Source organism: Clupea harengus, unplaced genomic scaffold (genome assembly GCF_900700415.2).
Source record: "Clupea harengus unplaced genomic scaffold, Ch_v2.0.2, whole genome shotgun sequence".
Classification (NCBI taxonomy): domain Eukaryota; kingdom Metazoa; phylum Chordata; class Actinopteri; order Clupeiformes; family Clupeidae; genus Clupea; species Clupea harengus.
Window position 1 is genome coordinate 86,737 of NW_024879567.1, and position 23,264 is coordinate 110,000.

Consider the following 23,264-nt stretch of genomic DNA (forward strand, 5'->3'; position numbering starts at 1 on the left):
GTATAGTTTTATAATTCTACATGACCATAGCATGTACATACATTCAGTCTCTCAGCCTATACATTACAAATATTCAGCATTACTACACACGTCACATACAACCTCCATTGTTATTGTTTAATCTATGCAATGTCTATAAATGATGCAATGTTGATTGTTCTCTGTTCCAATTGCAGTGATAAGAAGATCAGACGGAGTTTTCTCTCTGTTAATCAGGAACAAGGTAAAGTAGTCTGTCAAATAGTTGGGGTCTGTGGTGTTATTGCTATTTTCATCTGATTTTTCAATAGGACAAAACCTGCTGTCTTTGGTCCAATACCAGCTTGGCAGTGATCAGTGATGTTTATCAAAAACACACATATCTTAAAGGTATTGAGGATTGTGTGGCGTTCTATCACCATTCTAAAATAAAAGTTTAAGTGAACCTTACTTTAAGCTAAATACAGTGGGGAAAATAAGTATTTGAACCCCTGCCGATTTCGCAAGTTTGGCCACTTGCAAAGAAATGTGTGATCTATAATTGTAATGGTAGGTGTATTTTAACAGTGAGAAATAGAATATCAACAAACAAATCCAGAAAACTGCATTTTATAACATTTATGACTGTATTTGTATTTGATGCAGAAAATAAGTATTTGAACCCCCAAGCAAACAGCAAGAATTCTGGCTCCCAATGACCAGTTATGTGCCCAAGAAGCACACAGATTAGTCCTCATTAGGCCTAACAAGGTACACCTGATCTCAACTGGTGACGTGTATTAAAGAAACCTGTCCAAAGAATCATACTTCACACCTTCAACCTCACCACCATGGGCAAGACCAAAGAGTTGACCAAGGACGTCAGAGATAAGATTGTAGACCTGCACAAGGCTGGAATGGGTTACAAAACCATCGGCAAGCAGCTTGGTGAGAAGCAGACAACTATTGGTGCGATTATTTGTTAATGGAAGCAACACCAAACAACTGTCAATCGCTCTAGGTCTGGGGCTCCATGCAAGATATCCCCTTGTGCGGTATCGGTGATCATCCGAAAGGTGCAGAATAACCCCAGAACTACACAGGGGGAGCTTGTGAATGATCTCAAGGCAGCTGGGACCACAGTCACCAAGTAAACCATTGGCAACACACTACGCCGTAATGGTTTGAAGTACTGCAGCACTCGCAAGGTCCCCCTGCTCAAGGAAGCACATGTACAGGGCCGTCTGAAGTTTGCCAATGAACACTTAAATAATGATGAACACTTCTAAGGAGGATTGGGAGACAGGATGTGGTCAGATGAGACCAAAATCAAGCTCTCTGGCATCAACTCGAGTTGCCGTGTTTGGAGGGGGAAGAATGCTGAATATGACACCATCCCCACCGTCAAGCATGGAGGTGGAAACATTATGCTTTGGGGCTGTTTCTCTGCCAAGGGTACAGGACAACTCCACTGCATCGAGGGGACTATGGATGGTGCCATGTAACGTGGAATATTGGGCTTGAACCTCATTCCCTCATTCCCTCCCATTGAAAACGCAACCTTAAGGATTTGGAGAGGATCTGCAAAGAGGAGTGGACCAAAATCCCTCCTGAGATGTGTGTAAACCTGGTGACCAACTACAAGAAAAGTCTGACGTCTGTGCTTGCCAACAAGGGTTATTCCACCAAGTACTAAGTCATGTTTTGCTAGGGGTTCAAATACTTATTTTCTGCATCAAATGCAAATTAAGTCATAAATGTTATAAAATGCAGTTTTCTGGATTTTTTTGTTGATATTCTGTTTCTCACTGTTAAAATACACCTACTATTACAATTATAGATCACACATTTCTTTGCAAGTGGTCAAATTTGCGAAATCGGTAGGGGTTCAAATACTTATTTTCCCCACTTTACAACCATTAAAACAACAGTTTCTGTGTAGACATTGTATACAAACTTGTATACAAGACTATATTTTATTTTTAAAGATTCATTTTTGTGCTTTTTATGCCTTTAATCAGATAGGACAGTAGAGACAGACAGGAAGTGAGCTGGAGAGAGATCAGGAGAGGGATTGGGAAATTTCCGTGAGTTGGACTTGAACCCGGGTCCCCATGGGCATTCCGACACCATTCATGGTACTGGGATGCTGCCGCTTGCACCACAGCTCCGCCCCCCGACAAGACCATATGTGATGCAGAAATGTAACCCATCCCATCACCAGTGGTGATCATCTGAATACAAATCAAGCCTTCTTAACTGACTGGTCAACATTAACAGAGGTCTTTTTCTGAAGTCCCAATCACACTGCTTTGAGAGTAAATGTTATGTGTCTAATTCAAGAGTGAATGTTAAGATTCTGATAAGAGCCTAATAATAGGAATTTGACAGATGAGTATATCCTGCAATCATTGAATGATTCAAAGGATTCTTAATACAGCAGAAATAGTCCAGTTTGTTTCCCCTCATAATCACACCCACACATTAACTCACACTTTGTGACACATAATGGAACAATGGAGCACATTAAAAACAGTATGTTTGATATTTCTTTACCAGATGAAGAAGTCCATATGAATTGACTCCAAATTATTTTTGCTATAGAAATCTCCGAAGTGGTCCAATGAAGTCACACCCCGACAGCGAGCCCAGATGTCTCCTGGGTTCTAAGAGGCACAACCCAAGTGTACCCCACTCTAAACCCCACATAACCAAAAATGAACTTGTAAACTACCTGTTCTACTACCTGTTTTATTGGCATTGGCATTTTATTGATGTTTATGATGTAGTCAATGTCCGCTGGCTTCTTACTATAACCCAGTGGGATTAGTAACAACAAAACTATGTATTTATTTTTTCTAAAAGTGCTGTAGCCTATACATCACAGCAATCACAACTGGATGTGTAAATGATTTGCACAGAACAAACAACAATTGAACAATTGAACAATTTTCAAATAGAAAATAGGCCAGTACAGTCAACAACACTTTGTATTTGTTTGATTGTTATAGCATTATTTTCCAGAACCATATTGACAATTGCAGTCTCCTGTTTAGCCATCAAGACACGCTCCATCACGCCGGGGTAATCTTTCAGTTCTGCAAAATATACAAATACAGCACAATGTAAAATGCTCTAAATACAAAAATACTATGCTCCTTAAGGCATTCAAACTAGTGTTTTCCTGTCATAGTAGTGTTGGACACAACAGCAGATCAGTAAAGTTGAACTCATGGGGGGGGGGGGGGGGGGCGTCAAAATAAAGATCAGTCGCAAATCAGCCTCAGAAATCAATCTCATATGTCAGTCTCACAAAACATACTTAATTATCAATTTGGAACTCTGATTAATAATGAAATGAATAAACATTTACGGTCCTCTGGAGTTCAGAATAGAAGAGATCTCAATTAAATAGGTCAAAGGGTAAATTGAACGAGTTCACTGAATTATGTATATGGGGTTTCACAAACAACTTGGGAACAAAACAATCTTTGAGTACAACCCAAAATATGAAGCAGTCAAATAGGTTTATTTATTTACGTGTGTTATTGTGTTGTGAGTCATGCCAGGAGCTCCGTCTATCATTGAGCGGGAACCTCCAAAATGACCTAATTTATAAAGCATAAAGGTTTAAGGTCCTCTGGAGTTCTGAATAGAAAAGACTGGCATTATTCATTCTTGTAAAACATTATATAGACCAACTGTGAAAAACCGCTCGAGCCGGCCATCTCACCATGTGGGATGTAGCCTAGTAGAATGGGGTTGCAGGCACAAACACACAACGCAGGAGACAGTGGCTTCCTTAAAAATAGCTAGATTTATTTACAACGGGGTTTTAAAAAAAAAAAAAAACATACAAACAAACACAAACTGAACACACTAAAGCCTATACTAGACAGGGTACACCTCTGAGCATTCAGGTTTTGTCTAGTACCTTGTCCAAGCTCCATCCAGTATGTTCAGTCTGTCCCTTCTCTCTCATGAAACAATGAATCAGAATCAGAATCAGAATCAGAATCAGAATGGGATTTATTGCCAAGTAGGTTTACACCTACTTGGAATTTTTTCTGGTGTGAAGGTGCATACAGTAAACATAAAACATAAAAACATAGAAACACAATAAGTACTACACATAACATAAAATCACAAATAAGTACTACACATAAGAAAAGTACTACACATAAGAACCAAAAAACACAATATATACGATACAAATATATAAACAATGAATATAAAAAAAAGTGGAAAGTAGAGTGCAAAAAGCAAAACAGGAGTGCAATGTGGATGAGCAATGTGCAATGTAATGTGTGTTAATGTAACACAGACTTAGGGTGTGGGGGTGGGATAAGAGTCCAGGTCAGGTGGGGGTCCTGGGCCTTGTTGATAAGGCCAACTGCAGCCGGGAGGAAGCTGGTTTTGTGGCGTGAGGTTTTGGTCCTGATGGACCGCATCCTCCTGCCGGAGGGAAGAACCTCAAAGAGTTTGTGACCCGGGTGGGAGGAATCGGCCACAATCTTACCTGCCCGCCTCAGGGTCCTAGAGGCGAAAAGGTCCTGAAGAGATGGAAGATTGCAGCCAATCACCTTCTCGGCAGAACGGATGATACGCTGCAGTCTGCCTTTGTCATTGGCAGTGGCAGCAGCGTACCAGACGGTGATGGAGGAGGTGAGGATGGACTCGATGATGCAGGTGTAGAAGTGCACCATCATTGCCTTTGGCAGGTTGAACTTCTTCAGCTGCCGCAGGAAGTACATCCTCTGTTGAGCTCTTTTGGTGAGAGAGCTGATGTTCAGCTCCCACTTGAGGTCCTGGGAGATGATGGTGCCCAGAAAGCGGAAGGACTCCGCAGTGTCGACTGGGGAGTCTCTCAGGGTGATGGGGGTGGGTGGGGCTGGGTTCTTTCTAAAGTCTACAACCATCTCCACTGAGGTGCAACATATACAATCAAAGCATTTATTCATGAAATGATCAGAAGTAAAACATACAAAATGCAATCTAACTAGATGTACCTAACTAATGGACCAAAGAGGAGTGTGTGTATGAAAGAGAGAGAGTGTTTGTGACTGCGCAAGCTTGTGTAATCAGGGTGCGTGCCAGAAATAATGTGTGTGTGTTCCTTTGTTCAGTCACTGTAGTTTTGGGTGCATGTATGTGCACGTTCGTGAACATGTGAGATGAACATGACAAACGGCATCCCTTTTCAATTAATTTTTCGGGTGGGCATCAGAAATAATGTGTCAATGGCAAAGGTAAAACAGTCTTGTGTTTAGTCAGGCAGCGATTAGGCCACAGTTATTATACTGGAGTTACCTTGGGGGAAAAAGGGTTGCTGGCGGATCCCGTGTTGATGAGCCAAACAGAGAGGCACTGAACCTGTTTAACCAATAGCTACACATACAGCATTCAAACAGTACGTTTGTGTTTTACTACTTACACTGCAACTGGTGGTGGGCCTACAATTCAAGACAAAAAACATGAAATAACCATGAATATATATCACATCAGTCATGTTCAGTGTGATATATTCAAAACAGTTCTTTTGTGTTTTAATACCATAAGTGCAAATGGTGGTGGGTCTACATTTCGTCTGCTTCCTAATCAAAATTGAGCGATCTGTGATGTTTCTCTTGATAAGTTGAACCGAATCATGCAGACATTTCTTCCTGGTGTATGATGTCATTATATTTTAAAGCTTGACATTCTATCTTATTGAGATATACAAAGAAGCCTTGGGTTAGCGTGATTGTGACATCTGAGGTGTAATTTTGTAAAAAGAAAATAATTTTACACGGAATGATCACCAAACACATGCACCGATATTCACTGAATGTGAAGATAAAGAGATTACATTCCAACCGGCTCATCAAGGCCAGTAGGGGTGTGTTATTTTTCTCTGGAACACTAAGACATGACGTTGAAACATGACAAGCCAGTTTCACGACCCAGCCTTGTCTGCCCCGCCCCCTGCTATCAATGCTGTCTATTCTCCACAGCTGAGTAGCAGAGTCTGCGCAGGTGTGAGGAATGAGGCCTTGATGAGCTGCACCATTAGAAGGCCTAGGCGCAGTGTGCAGGAGGCTCCCTCTCCTCGACGTGTCGTTTATGTTTGGACATGTGTACACTACTTAGACACCCGCTTGCACCACACTTTTATTTCTGACAATTACACTGACTGTTTCTATTATACTTTAATAAATCCGTTTTATTATACAACCTGGCGGGTGGAACTCCCATTCATGTTGCATGCAGAGAGCCTTGCATGTGACATGTGGGGGCTCGTCCGGGATTGAATTCGTGGTCGTGGCTAAAAGCGGTACGATTTTTTGAATATTTTCCGTTAGCGCACGATTTTTGGGTCATATTTTTTTGGGAACGGTAATACTGTTTTGGGGATGGTTTCCCAGTTCAGTGAGTTTCAGTCGCGTTTGTTTTTGACGTAAAGTTAATTGGGAGTTCCACATAATGGTTGTTTAGTTTGAGTAATACGACATGAGAGGGAGTTTCACGGGAGTCCTGCACTGAGTTCCAGGGCTACTGTTTCTGGTCTATGTTGTTCTGGTGTGGCCTGGTGGAGAACCAAAATAGGGCAAGGTAGGAGCTAAGTGAAACCCCGGTAATAGGTGAGATGTCTAAAAGTTTGTTGCTTTTTTTTTTTTAAACGGATAGTTTAAATTGGCGTGGCGAATGTGGGGGGACTGGATAGGCGCCATGCTGAAGACTAAGGCTGTGGACATAGTTAGGGTGTGTGTTTCCAGGTAGATGCCGGGCAGCTCATTGGGTGGTATTGACAGGCTTAATTGTTTTCTCCGCTGTGTTCAAATACCAGGTTGCGGTAGGAATGGAGTACGTGAATGAAAGAGGTCATTTGACATTTGAGGAGCAAAAAGCTTTATTAGAATTAGAAATAGAAATATACCGGGGAAAATTTGCAGCTGCAGAGAGGGAAAAAGATTGGCAGTTAGAGTTGGCAAAGATAGAATATCATGAATGTGAGGCTGACAGAAGAATTGCGCTTGAACTGGCTAAAATTGACCTAGAAAGGAAGAGGCTTCGGCTTGTGGCAAGGACAAATGCAATTTTTGACAAATTCAGCCATTTTTCTCCTTATAGTCGAGGAGGAGGCGAGAGCTATAAGTGTGCTGACGTTATCAGCAAAGATTGACATAAGTGTACTTCATCAACTTCCTCTCAGATCGAATCCCCCTTTATGCAGACCAGAGAAGGTTATCCCATTCATGTCAATGGGAATATAGAGATTTCATCCAATATGATAACTGCTTGTCCTCCTGTGATAGGTAAATACATTTTGGACTACTTGTCATGATCCCCAAACCCTTCTGACTTATTTTGACATTTCTGGATTTTCTACTTTGAAGAAAAACTAGTTTGTTTCAGGCTGGCCCTTAGCTGTCTCAAGTCTGCTTGCAGACATTCCATCAAGATCTTGGCAAAACAAATAATCCAAACTGAAATTTGATTAAAAGCAGCCCCAACAAGATATTTGATCACACCCACACCCACATGCAATGCAATGTTACAGTTTTTAACACACAAAATGCGAAAATTCGGCACAATTTGCACAACCTTCATTTCATGTACCAATCGCTCGACCCAATTTGGCACTACTTCACACTCCCTTATCTGCATTAGACTCTGATTTTCCTTGTTTACACTCTGATGTCAATTACACATCACCTTGTTGTCAAAACACTACACACAATGTTCAGTTGTTGCACACACTTCTCAAGTAAAATCTCCAAGCATCAACCTACAACACACAAATAGTCAAATCTCTAAACATTCAGGTCGGTTGAGCAATTTGAAATGAGGACTGCAGCATAAAAGTGCCTTGAGCCTGTTTTGTTTGGTAAACAATGGAGAACCTTGAAGAGATCAACAACCAGAGAAGGAGAGGGGTAAGAGTGAGAGGAGGAGGAGGAAGAGGAGGACAAGAAGGAGGGGGATAAGGGGGAGGAGGAGTAGGAGGTAGAGGAGTAGGAGGACAGAGAGAAGGAGAAGAAGGAGGAGGAGGAGAAAGAAGAAGGAGAATGGTCATCTCTAATGATTTGAGCATGAGGGAGGCTGGCTAGAGTGTCCAACCAAATCTCAGCCGCTTCACAGTTGCTGCCATCATTAGAACCTTCAGGATGGAGAACAGGTATGAAATCTTTTTTGCTTTGTGTACTGTAATACTGCATATCAATAGAATACATTGTGCTCACAGTATTTGTATTTTGCAGGACTGAAAGAGAACCACACCGTGGAGGAAGAACACACACGTTCACTGCCGAACAGGAGACTGAAATTGTAAATATGGTTTGTGAGAACAACGGTATCACACGGTTTACAGTATTGTACTGTTCTCTGTGTGTACCGAAATAAAACTTTTTTTGCTGCATATTTGTGTGCTGTTTTATGTTTGACTATGAAAAAAGTAGGCCTACACTGAGACATTTTACAAAAGGAGAAATGGCTCATTCTCCATAAATGCTTAGTTGTGTGTACTTGTATGTGTGTGTCATTTGAAAATATGGCTGTGTGTACCAAATGAAAACACCAGTTCCATTTTGTGAACAGTTAAGAGATTTGATGGCAAAGAGTCATCTTGCAAAGGGAGTGTCAGGTTTAGCATTTTGTGTGTGAGGTTTTCAGTTATGTGTGTGCAGTTTTGAGAAAGCCGTTTAACAATTGTGAAAAACTGTAATGGCATTCTCCTTATCTACAGTTCTTGTGGCATAAACTGTGATACCCTGCTTGTAAATCCAGCTTTTTTTCTACAGTCTGCAGTTGTTCAATATCTTGTTCCATTTGTCCACCCTCAACTCACACCCATTCAGTGAGGAGAGTGCATTAGGAATACAGCCGGGGAACGGGGAATAGGAAAGAAACAGGGAGAACCCTCAGAAGACGTTTTTACAATTTATCGACAAGACCAGAAATGATACCATGATACCAATGAACCAAAATACACAGACGTCTAACGCTGGAATAACACAAACTAAGGATATTACAATATTAACTAAGGCGATTTCAGAAATGAAAACAGGATTTCTTTACTCTTCGTGGTGACTAAGCGCAGGGGAGCGGTACAGAAACAAGGAGAAATATAGCTGCAAGCAGCGATGCGGATTCCTCCAAAGATTGCGAAACCAGGGGAAAATGTATATTCTTCACAATTTTGGAAAGAAGAGTAAAAGAAGGAAAGAAGAGTGGAAGAAGGAAAGAATAGAGGAAAGAAGAGTGAAGAAAGGAAAGAAGAAAAGAAAGAAGTGTCTTGCTAAAGGAGACTTTGACAGGGAATTGAATTAACAACCTTCTGATTACTGGACGACTTCTCTACCTAGTATACCACTGCCGCCCAGGTTTATATCTCAAAGATTTGCTCTGATATCACTTCACTTCCTGTTTGGCGGCTTTTCTGCTGAATTTGAGTGGCTGTACCGGACAAACGGTTGTGAGGATCAAAATTCTATGAATGTTTTTTGTGCGGCTTGGTCAAAAGATCATCTCTGGTGATTTTGAAGAAGATTGGACAAAAATTGTAGGAGGAGTAGGCTTTTCAAAGGTTTTTTGACACCATACTTGTGTTTAATTCGTCTTGATCTAAGGAATCCAATGGTACCTCATTTTTGAAAATCGGTCAAATGGTTCAAAAGTTACAGTGTTAACAAAAGTCCAACTTTGACCCGTTGGTGGCGCTAGTGTGGTCTAGTGGGAGACATGAAACTTGGTGTGAGTAAAGAAGGGACTGTCCTTAATGAGTGTGCCAAATTTCAGAAAAGTTACCATACGGTTCTAGGGGCTGCCATTGACTTCCCATTGCAGAAGAATAATAATACCTGACAGAGGAATCCTAATGAACTACAGAACTGGAGTCCAGAAACAAAGGAGAACGGAGAGGCAGAAGTCGGGACCTGGAGTTGGTGCGAGATGAGGCCAGACATGGAAGTGAGGTGAGTAAGTAAGGATGTGTCAGGTGTGCATTATTGGTGATCAGGAGATTGGGAAGGTGACTGAGGCAGGTGCAGGCAATTAGGGGATTGAGAAGGTGTCACAGAGCATTCACACGCTTCCGTTGGAATGCGTTGATCCGTCAGGGTTGACGGATCTCCATTCACTTTGAATGGGGTGACGTCATCCTTTGCCGAACTGAATTATGGCTCCGTTGGGTTCCCGTGCATTGCGTTTCATGCTTTGCTTGCAGCAAGAGTTGAAGAATGTTCAACTTTTCGAGAGGCAATGCATGCGTCAGCCAATCAAATTGCCTTTCATGCATAACTGACAGCACAGGCGCTAGCCAATCAGATCCCGTATATGCTCACGTCTAGAAAGCGGCAAGCTCAAAAAAAAAAAAGATGGCGACCAAACTCCGTAGATGGTCGTATTTGTACCCAAAAGTTGTTTGTTTGACTTTTTTTTGCTTAGATTTTTTAAAAGTTACCGAGAAATAGACACTGTACAATGTAAAAAACCCTTTATTGTAACTGAAAAATACGTCTGATAGGATTTGCAAGGTGTGTGAGCACCCTACCTAATGTTAGCATGCTACTGCCTACAAGGTAGGCAGCTTGCTAGTAGCGTGATTGGTTTGTTGACCTGTCAATCTCACTATAACGTCTCTGGTATCAACAGAACCCCATGCGCCAGACTCCTCCTCCGCCATCCGTTGGCGCAACGCATTCCAACGGAAGCGTGTGAATGCTCTGTCAGTGTGCAGAGGTGTGTGAGTTGAATTCGAAAAGGGGGGCGTGGCAAGAGCTGGGTTCTGTGCAGACGTGACAGGAGAGGAGCCAAAAATAAAGTATTTAAACCTGACCAGCAAGATGCTTTGAAACATTTCACAGTCGCTGTACTCGTCTCTGTTCTATCTCCGTGCAGGTAAGCCTTATCTTGTATTCATAGATTTGTACACATTCATTTGTTGTTTCAAAATAAATAGCAATTTCTCTAGTTGGCTAAATTTTAAATTCAGTGTGTTTTATAATTGTATTTCGGGGAATAGTGGCAGGCTTACTTATTTATAAGTACCATGGGAATAGGAAAGAAAGAAAAATTACGCTGGTAAAGTATTTTCATATCCAGTTTAGTTGTTTCAATTTGACAAATAAATTGTACATTCCACGACTTGTGTTGGGTGCGGAAACTGCCTTGACAAATGACAGTTCCATATTATTTTTATTTAATTATTTATTAAAATCTAACAAGCAGAACTAAAGATGGGGAGCCTTTGAATGATTAATCATTTATATTTAGCAGAATACGATGTGGTATAGACATTTACATTTACATTTACATTTAGTCATTTAGCAGACGCTTTTGTCCAAAGCGACGTACAAGGGAGAGAACAGTCAAGCTAAGAGCAATACAAAAATACTACTTTACATCAGAAATAGAAAAACAACCTAGAAAGGAAAAAGAAGTGCAGGAATGTAACTGCTGAAGTGCAAGTTAAGCGCTAGTCAAGGTGCCAGTTAGGAAGGGAGGTGCTCTCTGAAGAGTTGGGTCTTCAAAAGCTTCTTGAAGGTAGAGAGGAGCCAAAATAAAAGTATAGAACATTTAACCAACAACATTCATTATTATGCTCTGTGTTCTCTTCCTCAATATTGTTGAAGGACTGGATTTGAAGCGATACTCAAGAGTTCCATTGTAATCAACACTATGTCGTCAAACCAGTAAGATAGCTTCATAATTCTACATGACCATGGGCCTCATTTATAAAATGTTGCGTAGGAACCATCCTAGATTTGATCTCAGAGGTTTTCTGAAATGATCGTGAGTGTGATTCAGAGAAAACGAACGTACGCACAAAAAAAAACACGTGTACGCCATTCCTGCGTTTATAAATCACAAATGATTGTAGAATGGTGCGCAACTTAATCTCCGCCCTCAAAACGCCCCTACTTAATCTAATTAGCATGTTATCAATGCACAAACGGAGCGCATTCTCAATGCACAAACTCTCTGTGACAATGGCAAGCAAGAAAGAAACATGTAAAAAGAAGAATTATAGTGAGGCTGAAATCGACGTTCTGCTGATGGAAGAGCAGATGCGGGCCAAAACATTGTTCGAAAGCCTGTCTGGTGGCGTAATGGCAAAGGCAAAGTATGTGGCATGGTAGAAGACACGTCTCCGAAGCGCCAGCGGCCGCACCTGCTGCACCAGCATCGGGGCCTCGTCGGCCATCACCAGCTTCCTCTTCTCATTCACAAAGGGACTTGAATGAGTCTGTTAGTGAGGTTGTTGCCGAACTCTGTCCGCTATTGAGGGTTCTTTGAACAAACGTGCCTAAATAAAACATTCTGAAGAAAATGTGAACATGTGTGCATTTATTCTTATACTGTTGGTATAGTTGGTGAATCAGCTCCCGTCTTCTCAGCGCAGTGATGTGCGTGTTCCAGCCAGCTGGGATGGGAGGGTGGTCATCTTGGTCCATGGCTTAGACATATGTTGAGTAGCACACAACAGGCTAGGATGATCTGGCAAACCTTTTCGGGGTCATATAGCAGACTCCCTCCCGATGCATCCCAACATCGCCACCTTCCCTTCAGCATGCCTATGCTGCACTCCACTAACGACCGTGCACGGGCATGTGCTGTATTGAAGTGGGCTTCCTAGGCTGTCTGAGTGTGAAAAACCCTTTCTCTCCTTATTGCGCGGTTGGCAATATCCTCTAACAACGCCAATCCAATGCAGCCATATCTCCTACTGAAAACTAAGTCACTATCAGGCTTTTTATAGGCTATAAATTGAGCGAAATGTTTTACACGTGTGGAATTCAAATGAATACCTATTAGACGTGAATTTCATTCATGTATGAATTATTAAAATTGTTTAATTGATTTTAATGAGCGAAACATTCATTTGGCCTTTTACCATTAGCCCTAATGGTGACGGTGGTGGTGACTGCGTGTCGGCGCTCGGAGAATTCCGAATTCCTGCAGTACTCCAGTATTGCCACAAGGAAATGTACTTATGCGAACTAGAACCAGACGTAGAGATACGTCCTTTTCTACGTCTAAGACGGTTTTTATAAATCTGTACTTAGACGTGGATTTGATCGCACAAACACTCTAAGATCAAATCTGTGCGTAAGTACTTTTTATAAATGAGGCCCCATAGCATGCACATACATTCAGTCTCTCAGCCTATACATTTTCAGGATTACAACACACATCACATACAACCTTCCATTGTTTTTGTTTAAAGTATGCAATGTCTATAAATTATGCAATGTTGATGGCATTTTTTTCAATGCGATCTCACATACCAATACACTTCTCTGTTCCAATAGCAGTTATGAGAAGATCAAACTAAATTTTCTCTCTGTTAATCAGGAACAAGGTAATTAGTCTGTCAAATAGTTGGGGTCTGTGGTGCTATTGTTATTTTCATCTGAATTTACAATATGTCAAAACCTCTCTTTTCATACTAATGGTTTCAGGGTCTGTTGATCTGGGTGCTATGGATGTAATTGTTACTTACAAACACAATACAACAAAAAAAAAAGCCTACTATGCAGTAACAGAACTGCCATAAAAATACATTTAGTCATTTAACAGTTGCTTTTATCCAAAGCGACTTACAAGGAAATTGCATTTATACATCAGGAGCAGTTTAGGGGTTCAGTGTCTTGCTCAAGGACACTTACACACTTGGCAAGGAGGAGTGGGGAATCGAACTAGCAAACTTCCAACCTTCCAATTACTAAACGACTCCCCTACCTCCTGTACCACTGTCACCCCCTAAAAATAATTTGTAGTTGGTTGGTTGTTTAGGTTTCTTGTTCCCACATTAATTACTTTAATCCCCACCCCACACTTTGGGAATCACTGTTGTGCTATTGCTGTTTTCATCTGACTTTTCAATATTCAATACAAAACATGTCTTTGGTCCAATAGCATCTCGGCAGTGATCAGGTGATGTTAATAAAAAAACTAGGTGGTTGAGGCTCTCTTTTTACACTCAGGGTTCAGGGTCTGTTGATCTGGGTGCTACTGATGGAATTGTTACTTAAATCACAATAACAATGTATGTCATTCAATTTCTCAAACCAAAGGTGAAACCATTACTGTATTACACTGTATATCATTTTGATAGTTTGTTCTCATTGTAGCAGATTCCCTCACATATCTTAAAGGTATTGAGGATTGTGTGGGGCTCTATCGCCATGATGAAATAAGGGTGAAAAACCAGTTCACATGGACAATTGGACCCTTCGAAGACACCATCTTTAAAGATAACAAAAAGATATTGGAGAACTGGCAGGAGCGGTACCTCCCTGATCACATGATGATGCAGGTGTTAGGAACCATCAAAAATAACAGCTGTAAACTAGGGTGCCTTCAAGTAGTCCTCATGGTTTGTGAAGACATGAAGGTCTACGCTTATCATGAAATGGAGATGCACCTGGTGGCAGACAACCTACAGGAGCTGTTTGATGAAGGGATCTCTTTCCCTGGAAAGAAAATGTTTTATCATGGCCAACGTTTTGATGAGATGGTAAATAAAAAAAGAGTTGAAGCAGTATCTTCCTGTTACCTTACCAGTAGCTAGATCACAGCAGTATGGGTAGCCAGCTGTGTATCTTTCACTGTTATAAGAGCTGCTAAGATAATTTACATTTGAATCATTGAACCCAACTAGACCAGAACCAATGTAAATGTGATGTGTCTAATTCAAAAGTGAATGTTAATATTCTCATAAGACCCTTATAATAGGAATTTGACAGATCGAAATATCTGACAATCAATGAATGATTCAAAGGATTCCCGATTCAGCAGAAATACTTATTATGAAAGGCTCATTTATATGGTGTTAATTTATTGTAAGTCATGATATCATCACTTTTGTAATGTATGACGTAGTGTGATGTTTTATAGACAGAGGCGGACTTGAAAGCCGCAAGGAAGTCTGATGCAAGGAAGACACTAAATGAAAAACACAAGAAACTGCTGGAGTCATTGCTTCCTGAATTTAAGGCATCAATGGCAGCTTTCAAACGTAAAGAATCTGAAGTATGCATCACTATTGATCTGAAGTAAATGTAAGCATTGTTGCATGCCAAAGATAGATCAATGTTAAAACGCTTTTCTCTTGATTCAGTGTCCTCAGATTGCACCTGCTGAAGGAAGAGCAAAGGGCCAAAGCCCAGGTGTGGAATCAACACAGAGGTAAGTACGGTGATGACCAATCCCCAATGTTGACATAAGCCATCAGGAGTCTGCAGGGCTGGAACCTTGCAGCACACTCTGAAGGAGTTCTAGTTCCAATTCAACCAAATATCAAATACAGAAGGTGCCCATTTCAAGGTCATTTGTACACCTATGACGTAGTCAAGTCACTACTTCCCCTCCCCCCATAGCACACTTGCATGTCAACTCACACTTTGATGAAGGTTAAATGAACTGTTGCTTTGTGACACATAACGGAACAATGGAGAACATTAAAAACAGTAAGTTTGATATTTCTTTACCAGATGAAGAAGTTCATATGAATTGACTCAAAAATATTTTTGCCATAGAACTCTCCGAAGAAGTCCAAGGAAGTTACCACTGGCCAGCAAGGATCTAAAGAGGCAAAAGCCAAGTGCACCCCACCAGGGACATGCACAGAGGGGGCGTAAGGTTGCAACTACCCGTATGCCCTGCTCGACTCAAGAAAAGGCAAAAAGGGAAAAAAGAAAGTATCAGGAGAGAGATAAGCAGCTAAAGGAGTCATCAAAGGGGTGCACACCTTTGTATGATTATTTTTCCAAAAAAAAAAAGCTAAGCAGCAGGTGAGACAGAGACATTGCATTGTGATAAAGATGACAATGTGTAACAGGCTCATATTTTCAGACTAATATTTGAAGCCTACTAATGGAAATATATTATAATTACATTACATTTAAGATGAGGAGCCACCACAAGCCTCCAGACCAGAGAAACATGTGGACCAGGAACAACATAGAACAGGTGGACCTAAGTGCTAATCAGCAAATATGAGATGAAAGGACCATGCTAGAAAGTACAGGGATAAAGAGCCATATGCTAAATAATTGTAATCTTAAAAAAAGTATACGCTATTTTAGAGATTCTTCCAAAGATCTTGCCTGAACAAAACATAAATAACATACCACTGCTTCTAGTGGGCCTTATAATAGTAATGATAATGGTAATAACAATAATATATGATTGGACAGATGATGATCCAAGTACATCAACTGCAGACCAAGACAAAGAGCCAGAGCCAGACCCAGATGAGGACAGAACAGACTTGGAAAACAGGGAAAGGAGAGACGACACAGAAAGTCAGGACAGGATGCCAACAAGTGAGGATATTGAGATGGAGAGTAGAATCCATGAATACAGATTTTGAATTTTTGCTGAGATTGAGTAATCCAACAGATCCGGCTCATGTACAGAGTAATAATCTTAAATTCAATCAGGCCTTTATCAAATTTTCACATTCAGCATCCTTCCGTCCTAATGTGAAGTTCCCAAAAAATGCTGAAGAGGGCTCTTTAAATGTGATGTTTATGTTGTAGTCATTGTCCACTGGCTCCTTACTCTAACCCAGTGGAATTATGTTGTATTTGTGTTCGGTTGTGTTGTCCATTTATTATCCTGCTGACTGTAAAACAAATTGCCTTCAATAAAGACATCCTTGATCTTTGATGAATATTCCATCCTGGTGATATCTCCTTGTTACATACCCACCCACATGCAATGCAATGGCCAATCAACAGTTCTTGTTTGTAAAGGGCTACACAGTGGCAGTCATCAGTTTGATCTCATGTCATTTTCACAATGTAGTTCTTATGGCTCTGTTGGTTTTTGGTTTTATCTTTCAATGTTCACATTTAATTTTTTTAATGATTTTTGCAGAATAAACCAGGTCCATAGGCCCATATATAGTAGACAGTACAGTCTCAACAAGTAGGCCATGTTAGTGAATACTATTCTAAGTATTTCATGGGCATACCTGGCCTTAGTTTCCCTCAATCATGCTCCTACTCATAATTATAATACCACTTTTAGATGCAGGGAGAGTGAGCCAAATACCACTTCCTATCTTTCATATTAAATGTTCGACAGAACAGTGTTCAGCCCTTCTCTGGGATACTAAGCCTTTTTACCAGACCAACTAAGCCAACAAGAGGTCTAACAGCAGTGTTTCTCAAACTTTTTCAGGCCAAGGACCACTTAGCCAATAAAAAAAAACTCGCGGACCATCTAACGAAATAGTATATCCCCGGAACAACAGGCCTCCTACCCAGACCTGGAGCCAGACAATTGTTAGCGGCACGTGATTTTCGCGGGTGGGCTCTCCTTTTTTATCGGTAGGCTAGTTATAGATATGACAATACGCTAGGCAAAGCATTTGGAACCCTGCTCCATGCGTGACTTGGTTAAGTTACAAACTATAGTTCGCTCACAGCCTCACTCCCATCACACACTCAGACACGCCAATGTATCACTAAACACCAATAAACACAACGATGCGCATACCGACCACCCGACCGCAGTAATTCACTACCAACCGTAGGCTAGCCGACTGGCATTAAAATAGCCATCCTAGTAGTCAACTTTTCATAATTATGAGTTGTCATTATCCAACGTCACACAACACAGAATAAAGTTATCATCTTGCTGTCTCCGCAGCGGGAGAAAATGCAGCTCCACGGCGGGAGTGACCCTTCTCCTTGTCTGTGTCAGAGGCATTCTCATTTAATTTTCTTTTCATTGTCCCTGTCTTAAGCCACCGATCCATGACCTTCTTAATAGATTAGGCTACTCTTTAATAGATTAGGCTTCTACTGACTGTGTGCTCTTCGTTCTGAGTTGTATGTTAGAAATGTCGCAATAATTTACTTGTGGCCGTCGCGGACCACTACGGGGCACTTGCGGACCACACTTTGAGAACAACTGTCTTACAGTAAGGATACAGTTTACACTGTAATCCTTATAGCACTAGAATGACTGCAAAGGGTGGGGAGCCTTTGAGCGATGACATCGCCAACGACACTCATTATTATGCTCCGTGTTCTCTTCCTCAATATTGTTGTTGGACTGGATTCCAAGGGATATTCAAGAGTCCCATCAACAAAAATGTGATCTGTAGCTGGTTGTTTAGGTTCCTTCCTTGTCCTCAAGCCACACCCCCCTTGCTTTCATCCCCCCCCCCATTCCTCCCCCCCCCCCCCCCCCCCCCCCCCCCCCCGGGGCCCCGCCCCACACTTTTGGGAATTACTAACATGAGGAGGAGTGACGAGTTAAGGCGTGTCAGAGCCTGATGGGCAGATATAAAGTGATGGTTCAAAGCAGTAGCTTTCATTTCACAGTCTATGCTCACTGACTCTGTTCTGAAACATTACCTTGTGGAGACAAAGCAAGGATCTGTGCAGGTAAGCCTTATCTTGTATTTATATATATGTACACATATATATATATACTTTTAGTCATATATGTGTACACATATATGATATATATATATATATATACCTTTATTTTAATATATGTACACATATTATTATATATATATACTTTTAGTCATATATATGTACACATTCAGTATATACTCATACATATACATAGCAGCCTTATTCAAATATAGACTAGAGGGATCAGCCTATCTAGCCCAAGTCACGCTGCTTAATTCATTCTTTGTTTCAAGGCTATTAGGCTATATTTTAATTAATTGTAATTGTATTTTCAGGGCTAGTGTGTCTAATGAGTCATGGTTTTAATAAGTAACATGGGATTAGAGGAGGTTTAATGTTCAGTCAACATTTTATTACAATATCATTATGCTTCAAAGTAACTTTGTATCCAGTTCTGTAGATTTGTTTGACAGTTCCATGTTACAGATTTTTCTTGTGTGTTCTTGTTTTTTCTTGTCACTGAAGACTTCTGTGTTTTAAAGGCTACTACTGATAAATTGACATACACACAAAGTCTATTGCATCCTACATGACCCGGTTAAATAGGCTACGTCTTTTCGATCAGCATGGCATGTGTGAAACTATTGGTCTGATAGCCTGCCGGTGTATTTGTGAAAGTGGGACAAGATGTGAAAAACAATTGTGAATGCTGATGTGTCATTATGACTCCTGTTATATTGTGACTGTATTGTATATTACAGCAAATATTGTATATTTTACAGTAATTTATCCTAGATTGTCTTTGGCTTTGATTGAACCTGGGTCAGTAGAGGTAACAGCAAAATCTTGCTTTTCTTTGTTTATTACAGCTGCTATAACATACTATTGCTCAAACACTACAAAAAAAAAAATTCTGTAGAATGTGTGCTGAACGTATGGAAGAGACTATCGAATACGGGTTGGTAAAATACACTTTTTATTTTCTCATATGATGTATGTAATATGACTGTAACTCATAACTGATAATTGTTTTCTTGATTCTGTGTCAGGGTGTCAGATTTGGAAGTGGAAAAAATGTCTAATGCAGCTAAGCTCGTTATAAAAGTGTCTACGCTGGTGGCTCGTCATTCCAATTTAAAGACACTCTTTGATGAGGTTTGTTTCTTAAAATGACATACACATAACAGGATAACATAGATAGACATATGGGAGTTCAACATCTGTAATGCCATGTTCATGCTCAAGCTTAGATCTACCAAAAAGATTTTTTTTCTTTTCAAAATTGACTAAAAAAGGGTGACATTTCTCTCTCTTCATTTATGGTTCACTACAGTCAAATGCTAGGAAGACCTGAAGATGCGACATGTTTCTGGTGTATTTTACATTCTGACTTGAATGATCAAGGTGTCAAAAACCTTACGATTTTTAAGAGCAATGATGTGACTTGCTGTCTCCTAGATGCTGCATAGTATCTTATCTTTGGCGTACTGGCTTGAATTCCAAGCAACTCCTGAAGAAACCCTAGGTGAAGACATATGTCAAGAGCTCATTGATTCTGGCTTTGGTAAAGCATTGACGGAGTATGACAGAAAATTACCTCGACGATCACCGTTCTCCTGTCTGCTTGATATGGTCAGTGCTTTTACCACAGCCCCCTCTGAAATATCACACACTGGTGTAAGCATTAAGATACCTTCAAAAATAATTGCTCATGAGTTTTTATTATCAACTGTATTTATTACAGATTGTGACAATTGTGGGGAGAGAAAATGCTGATCGAGTACGTGAGGAATTGAGAAAGTTCATCAACACCTTAAACGTGGAGGGGAGTGAGACACTCATTGGCTCAACCATATGCATCACTTCTGATCTGAATACCAACGAGGTCTTGACTTATGGGGCTTCCCTTTCTCACACCCGGCGTAGCAATAAGAAAATCATTCTGGCCGTGTCCTGTTTGCACACATGGCATCCTCTAGTGTCATATGCTGTAATGTGCCAAACCCAAGGTGTAGCTAAAGTCAGCATTAATCTCCGAAGCATATCTGCTTGCTGCACTGCATACAATGTCAACACCTTGGAAGAAAAACCTCCATGTAATTTTTGCCAGGAGATGTTCTCCCTTGAGGGAAATGTCCCAACTAATGGTCCCAGCCATCTCCCTGGCAACTGTGCTGAGGCAGAGGCCATAAGCGAACTGCTAAAGAACAGAATAATCAACATGAATCAAACAAATATTGAACTTCTTGAACATCTGGGGCATCAATATACAAGCCATGTGTCATTGGAATCAATATACATGCCTCTGGAGTGAGAGACCTTGTTCTAATAGAGGGTGACAAAGACTTAGAGTACAGTCAGGCGTACAGATTTAATATTGTGATGAATAGCAGGAAAGCATTGGGTTGGACTGACCTGAGATCAGAACTGAAGTCAGAGATATTAGACTTGGAGATCAGATTGCCTCATATAATTAAAGGTAGAGTCTGCCATTTTAATCCAGTACACTTTTTTTCATCAAAGTCAGTGAATGGCCCTTCTGCAATCGTTCTGTGTGTAAACTAAACAAAAAAAAACTCTTGACAAATAGTTACAGCTCTGTTTTTGAGAATTAGGCATGGCTGTGTTAGTGACGTATGTGTGAAAATTGTAAATCTGCATTGTACACGTGTGCAAACCTATATAATAAAGTAAGAGGGTAAACACTGGCTCATCCTGTGTGTGTGTGTCTTCATTCCATCTCACTATTATTATTTCATCTCTTGCTATACTTTATCATGGCTTCATCAAAGCCCCAGTGTTGCCCTGCCTCCCCCTGCCTCCTCCCTCTTCTCCCCAGCAGCGGTGCTCCTATCTGGGCTTCACTGCGCAGCTCTGCCCCCTCCTGGTGTGGAGGAGGAGGAGCCTCTGCTGGGCCAGGAAGGAGGGAGCCTGAGAGGGGAGGGATGAGATAGCGCCCCCTCCTGGGGAGAGAGGGAGAGACAGAGTCTGACAGAGACAGGAAGGAGGAGGGAGAGAAAGACAGGGGGATGAGGGGGAGAGGAAAGTTAAACAGAGAGAGAGATAAATAAAGAAAGAAAGAAAGACTATTAGGCATGAGTGCCTTTGGTTAGATGTAAGAGACAGAACATGAACAAGCACGGCAATCCAGACTATTCTCATATGTAGTTCCACGTTGGTGGAACGAACTGCCTAGTACTACCAGAGCAGGGGCGTCCCTCTCTACCTTCAAGAAGCTTTTGAAGACCCAACTCTTCAGAGAGCACCTCCCTTCCTAACTGGCACCTGACTAGCGCTTAACTTGCACTTCAGCAGTTACATTCCTGCACTTCTTTTTTCCTTTCTAGGTCGTTTTTCTAATTCTTATGTAAAATAGTATTTTTTGTTAAACCATGTTCTTTATTGCTCTTAGCTTGACTGTTCTCTCCCTTGTACGTCGCTTTGGACAAAAGCGTCTGCTAAATGACTAAATGTAAATGTAAATGTAAAGTGTGTTCTGTAGCAAAATAGCAACCTGACACAGAACATCCTCTGTTATTAGTAGTCTTCCTAACTCTCTCTAGAACTAGATAGATTAGTTTGATTGAAGAGATGTGTTCTCCTCCTCTCAAGAACACACACACACAGATGTACACACACACACACACACACACAGATGTACACACGCACACGCACACACACACACACACTCACACAGATGTACACACACATACAGATGTACACACACACACACACACACAGATGTACACACACATACCATCTCATCCCATGCAGTTAAGATGCGTCTCTCCTCTGGGTCTGTGGAGTTTATTTGGTCCTCCCTCTGGAGCTCCTGATGTTTCTCTCTGAGAGGCAGATGTGCAGGTGAGATGTGTGTGTGTGTGTGTGTGTGTGTGTGTGTGTGTGTGTGTGTGTGTGTGTGTATATGTGTGTTTGTTGGCGTGAGTGTGCGTGTGAGTGTGTGTGTGTGTGAGTGTGTGTGTGTGTGTGTGTGTGTGTGTGTGTGTGTGTGTGTGTGTGTATATGTGTGTTTGTTGGCGTGAGTGTGCGTGTGAGTGTGTGTGTGTGTGAGTGTGTGTGTGTGTGTGTGTGTGTGTGTGTGAGTGTGTGTGTGTGTGTGTATGTGTGTAAGTGTGTGTGTGTGTGTGTGTGTGTGTGTGTGTGTGTGTGTGTGTGTGTGTGTGTGTGTGTGTGTGTGTGTGTGTGTGAGAGAGAGAGTGTGTGTGTGTGAGAGAGAGAGAGAGAGAGTGTGTGTGTGTGTGTGTGTGCAGATCATAGAGAGAGAGACCAGGAATAAAGCAGTGTGGGTAAAATGTTTGAACTCTTGTAACCCCAACTCACCCCTTCGGTGTTGAACTGTCCTGTGAGGTCATGTTTCCATCAGGACTGGATATGCAGTGACACCTGTCAGCCTGTAGAGGGAGACAGAGTCCACAGGAAGAATCAGTGCAGCACTGCACCGTAGTTCCCAGGTTTTAACCTCTGACCTGGAGTCAGTTGATATTAGTGGATCATAATGAAGATGAACAGGAAATATATGTGTGTGTCTCTGTGTGTATGTGTGTGTCTGCGTGTGTGTGTGTGTCTGTGTGTGTGTGTGTGTGTGTGTGTGTGTCTGTGTGTGTGTGTCTGTGTGTGTGTGTGTGTGTGTTTGTGTGTGTGTGTGTGTGTGTGTGTGTGTGTGTCTGTGTGTGTGTGTGTGTCTGTGTGTGTGTGTGTGTGTGTGTGTGTGTGTGTGTGTGTGTGTGTGTGTGTCTGTGTGTGTGTGTGTGTGTGTGTGTGTGTGTGTGTGTGTGTGTGTGTGTGTGTGTGTGTGTGTGTGTCTGTGTGTCTGTGTGTGTGTGTGTGTGTGTGTGTGTGTGTGTGTGTGTCTGTGTGTGTGTGTCTGTGTGTGTGTGTGTGTGTGTGTGTGTGTGTGTGTGTGTGTGTGTGTGTGTGTGTGTG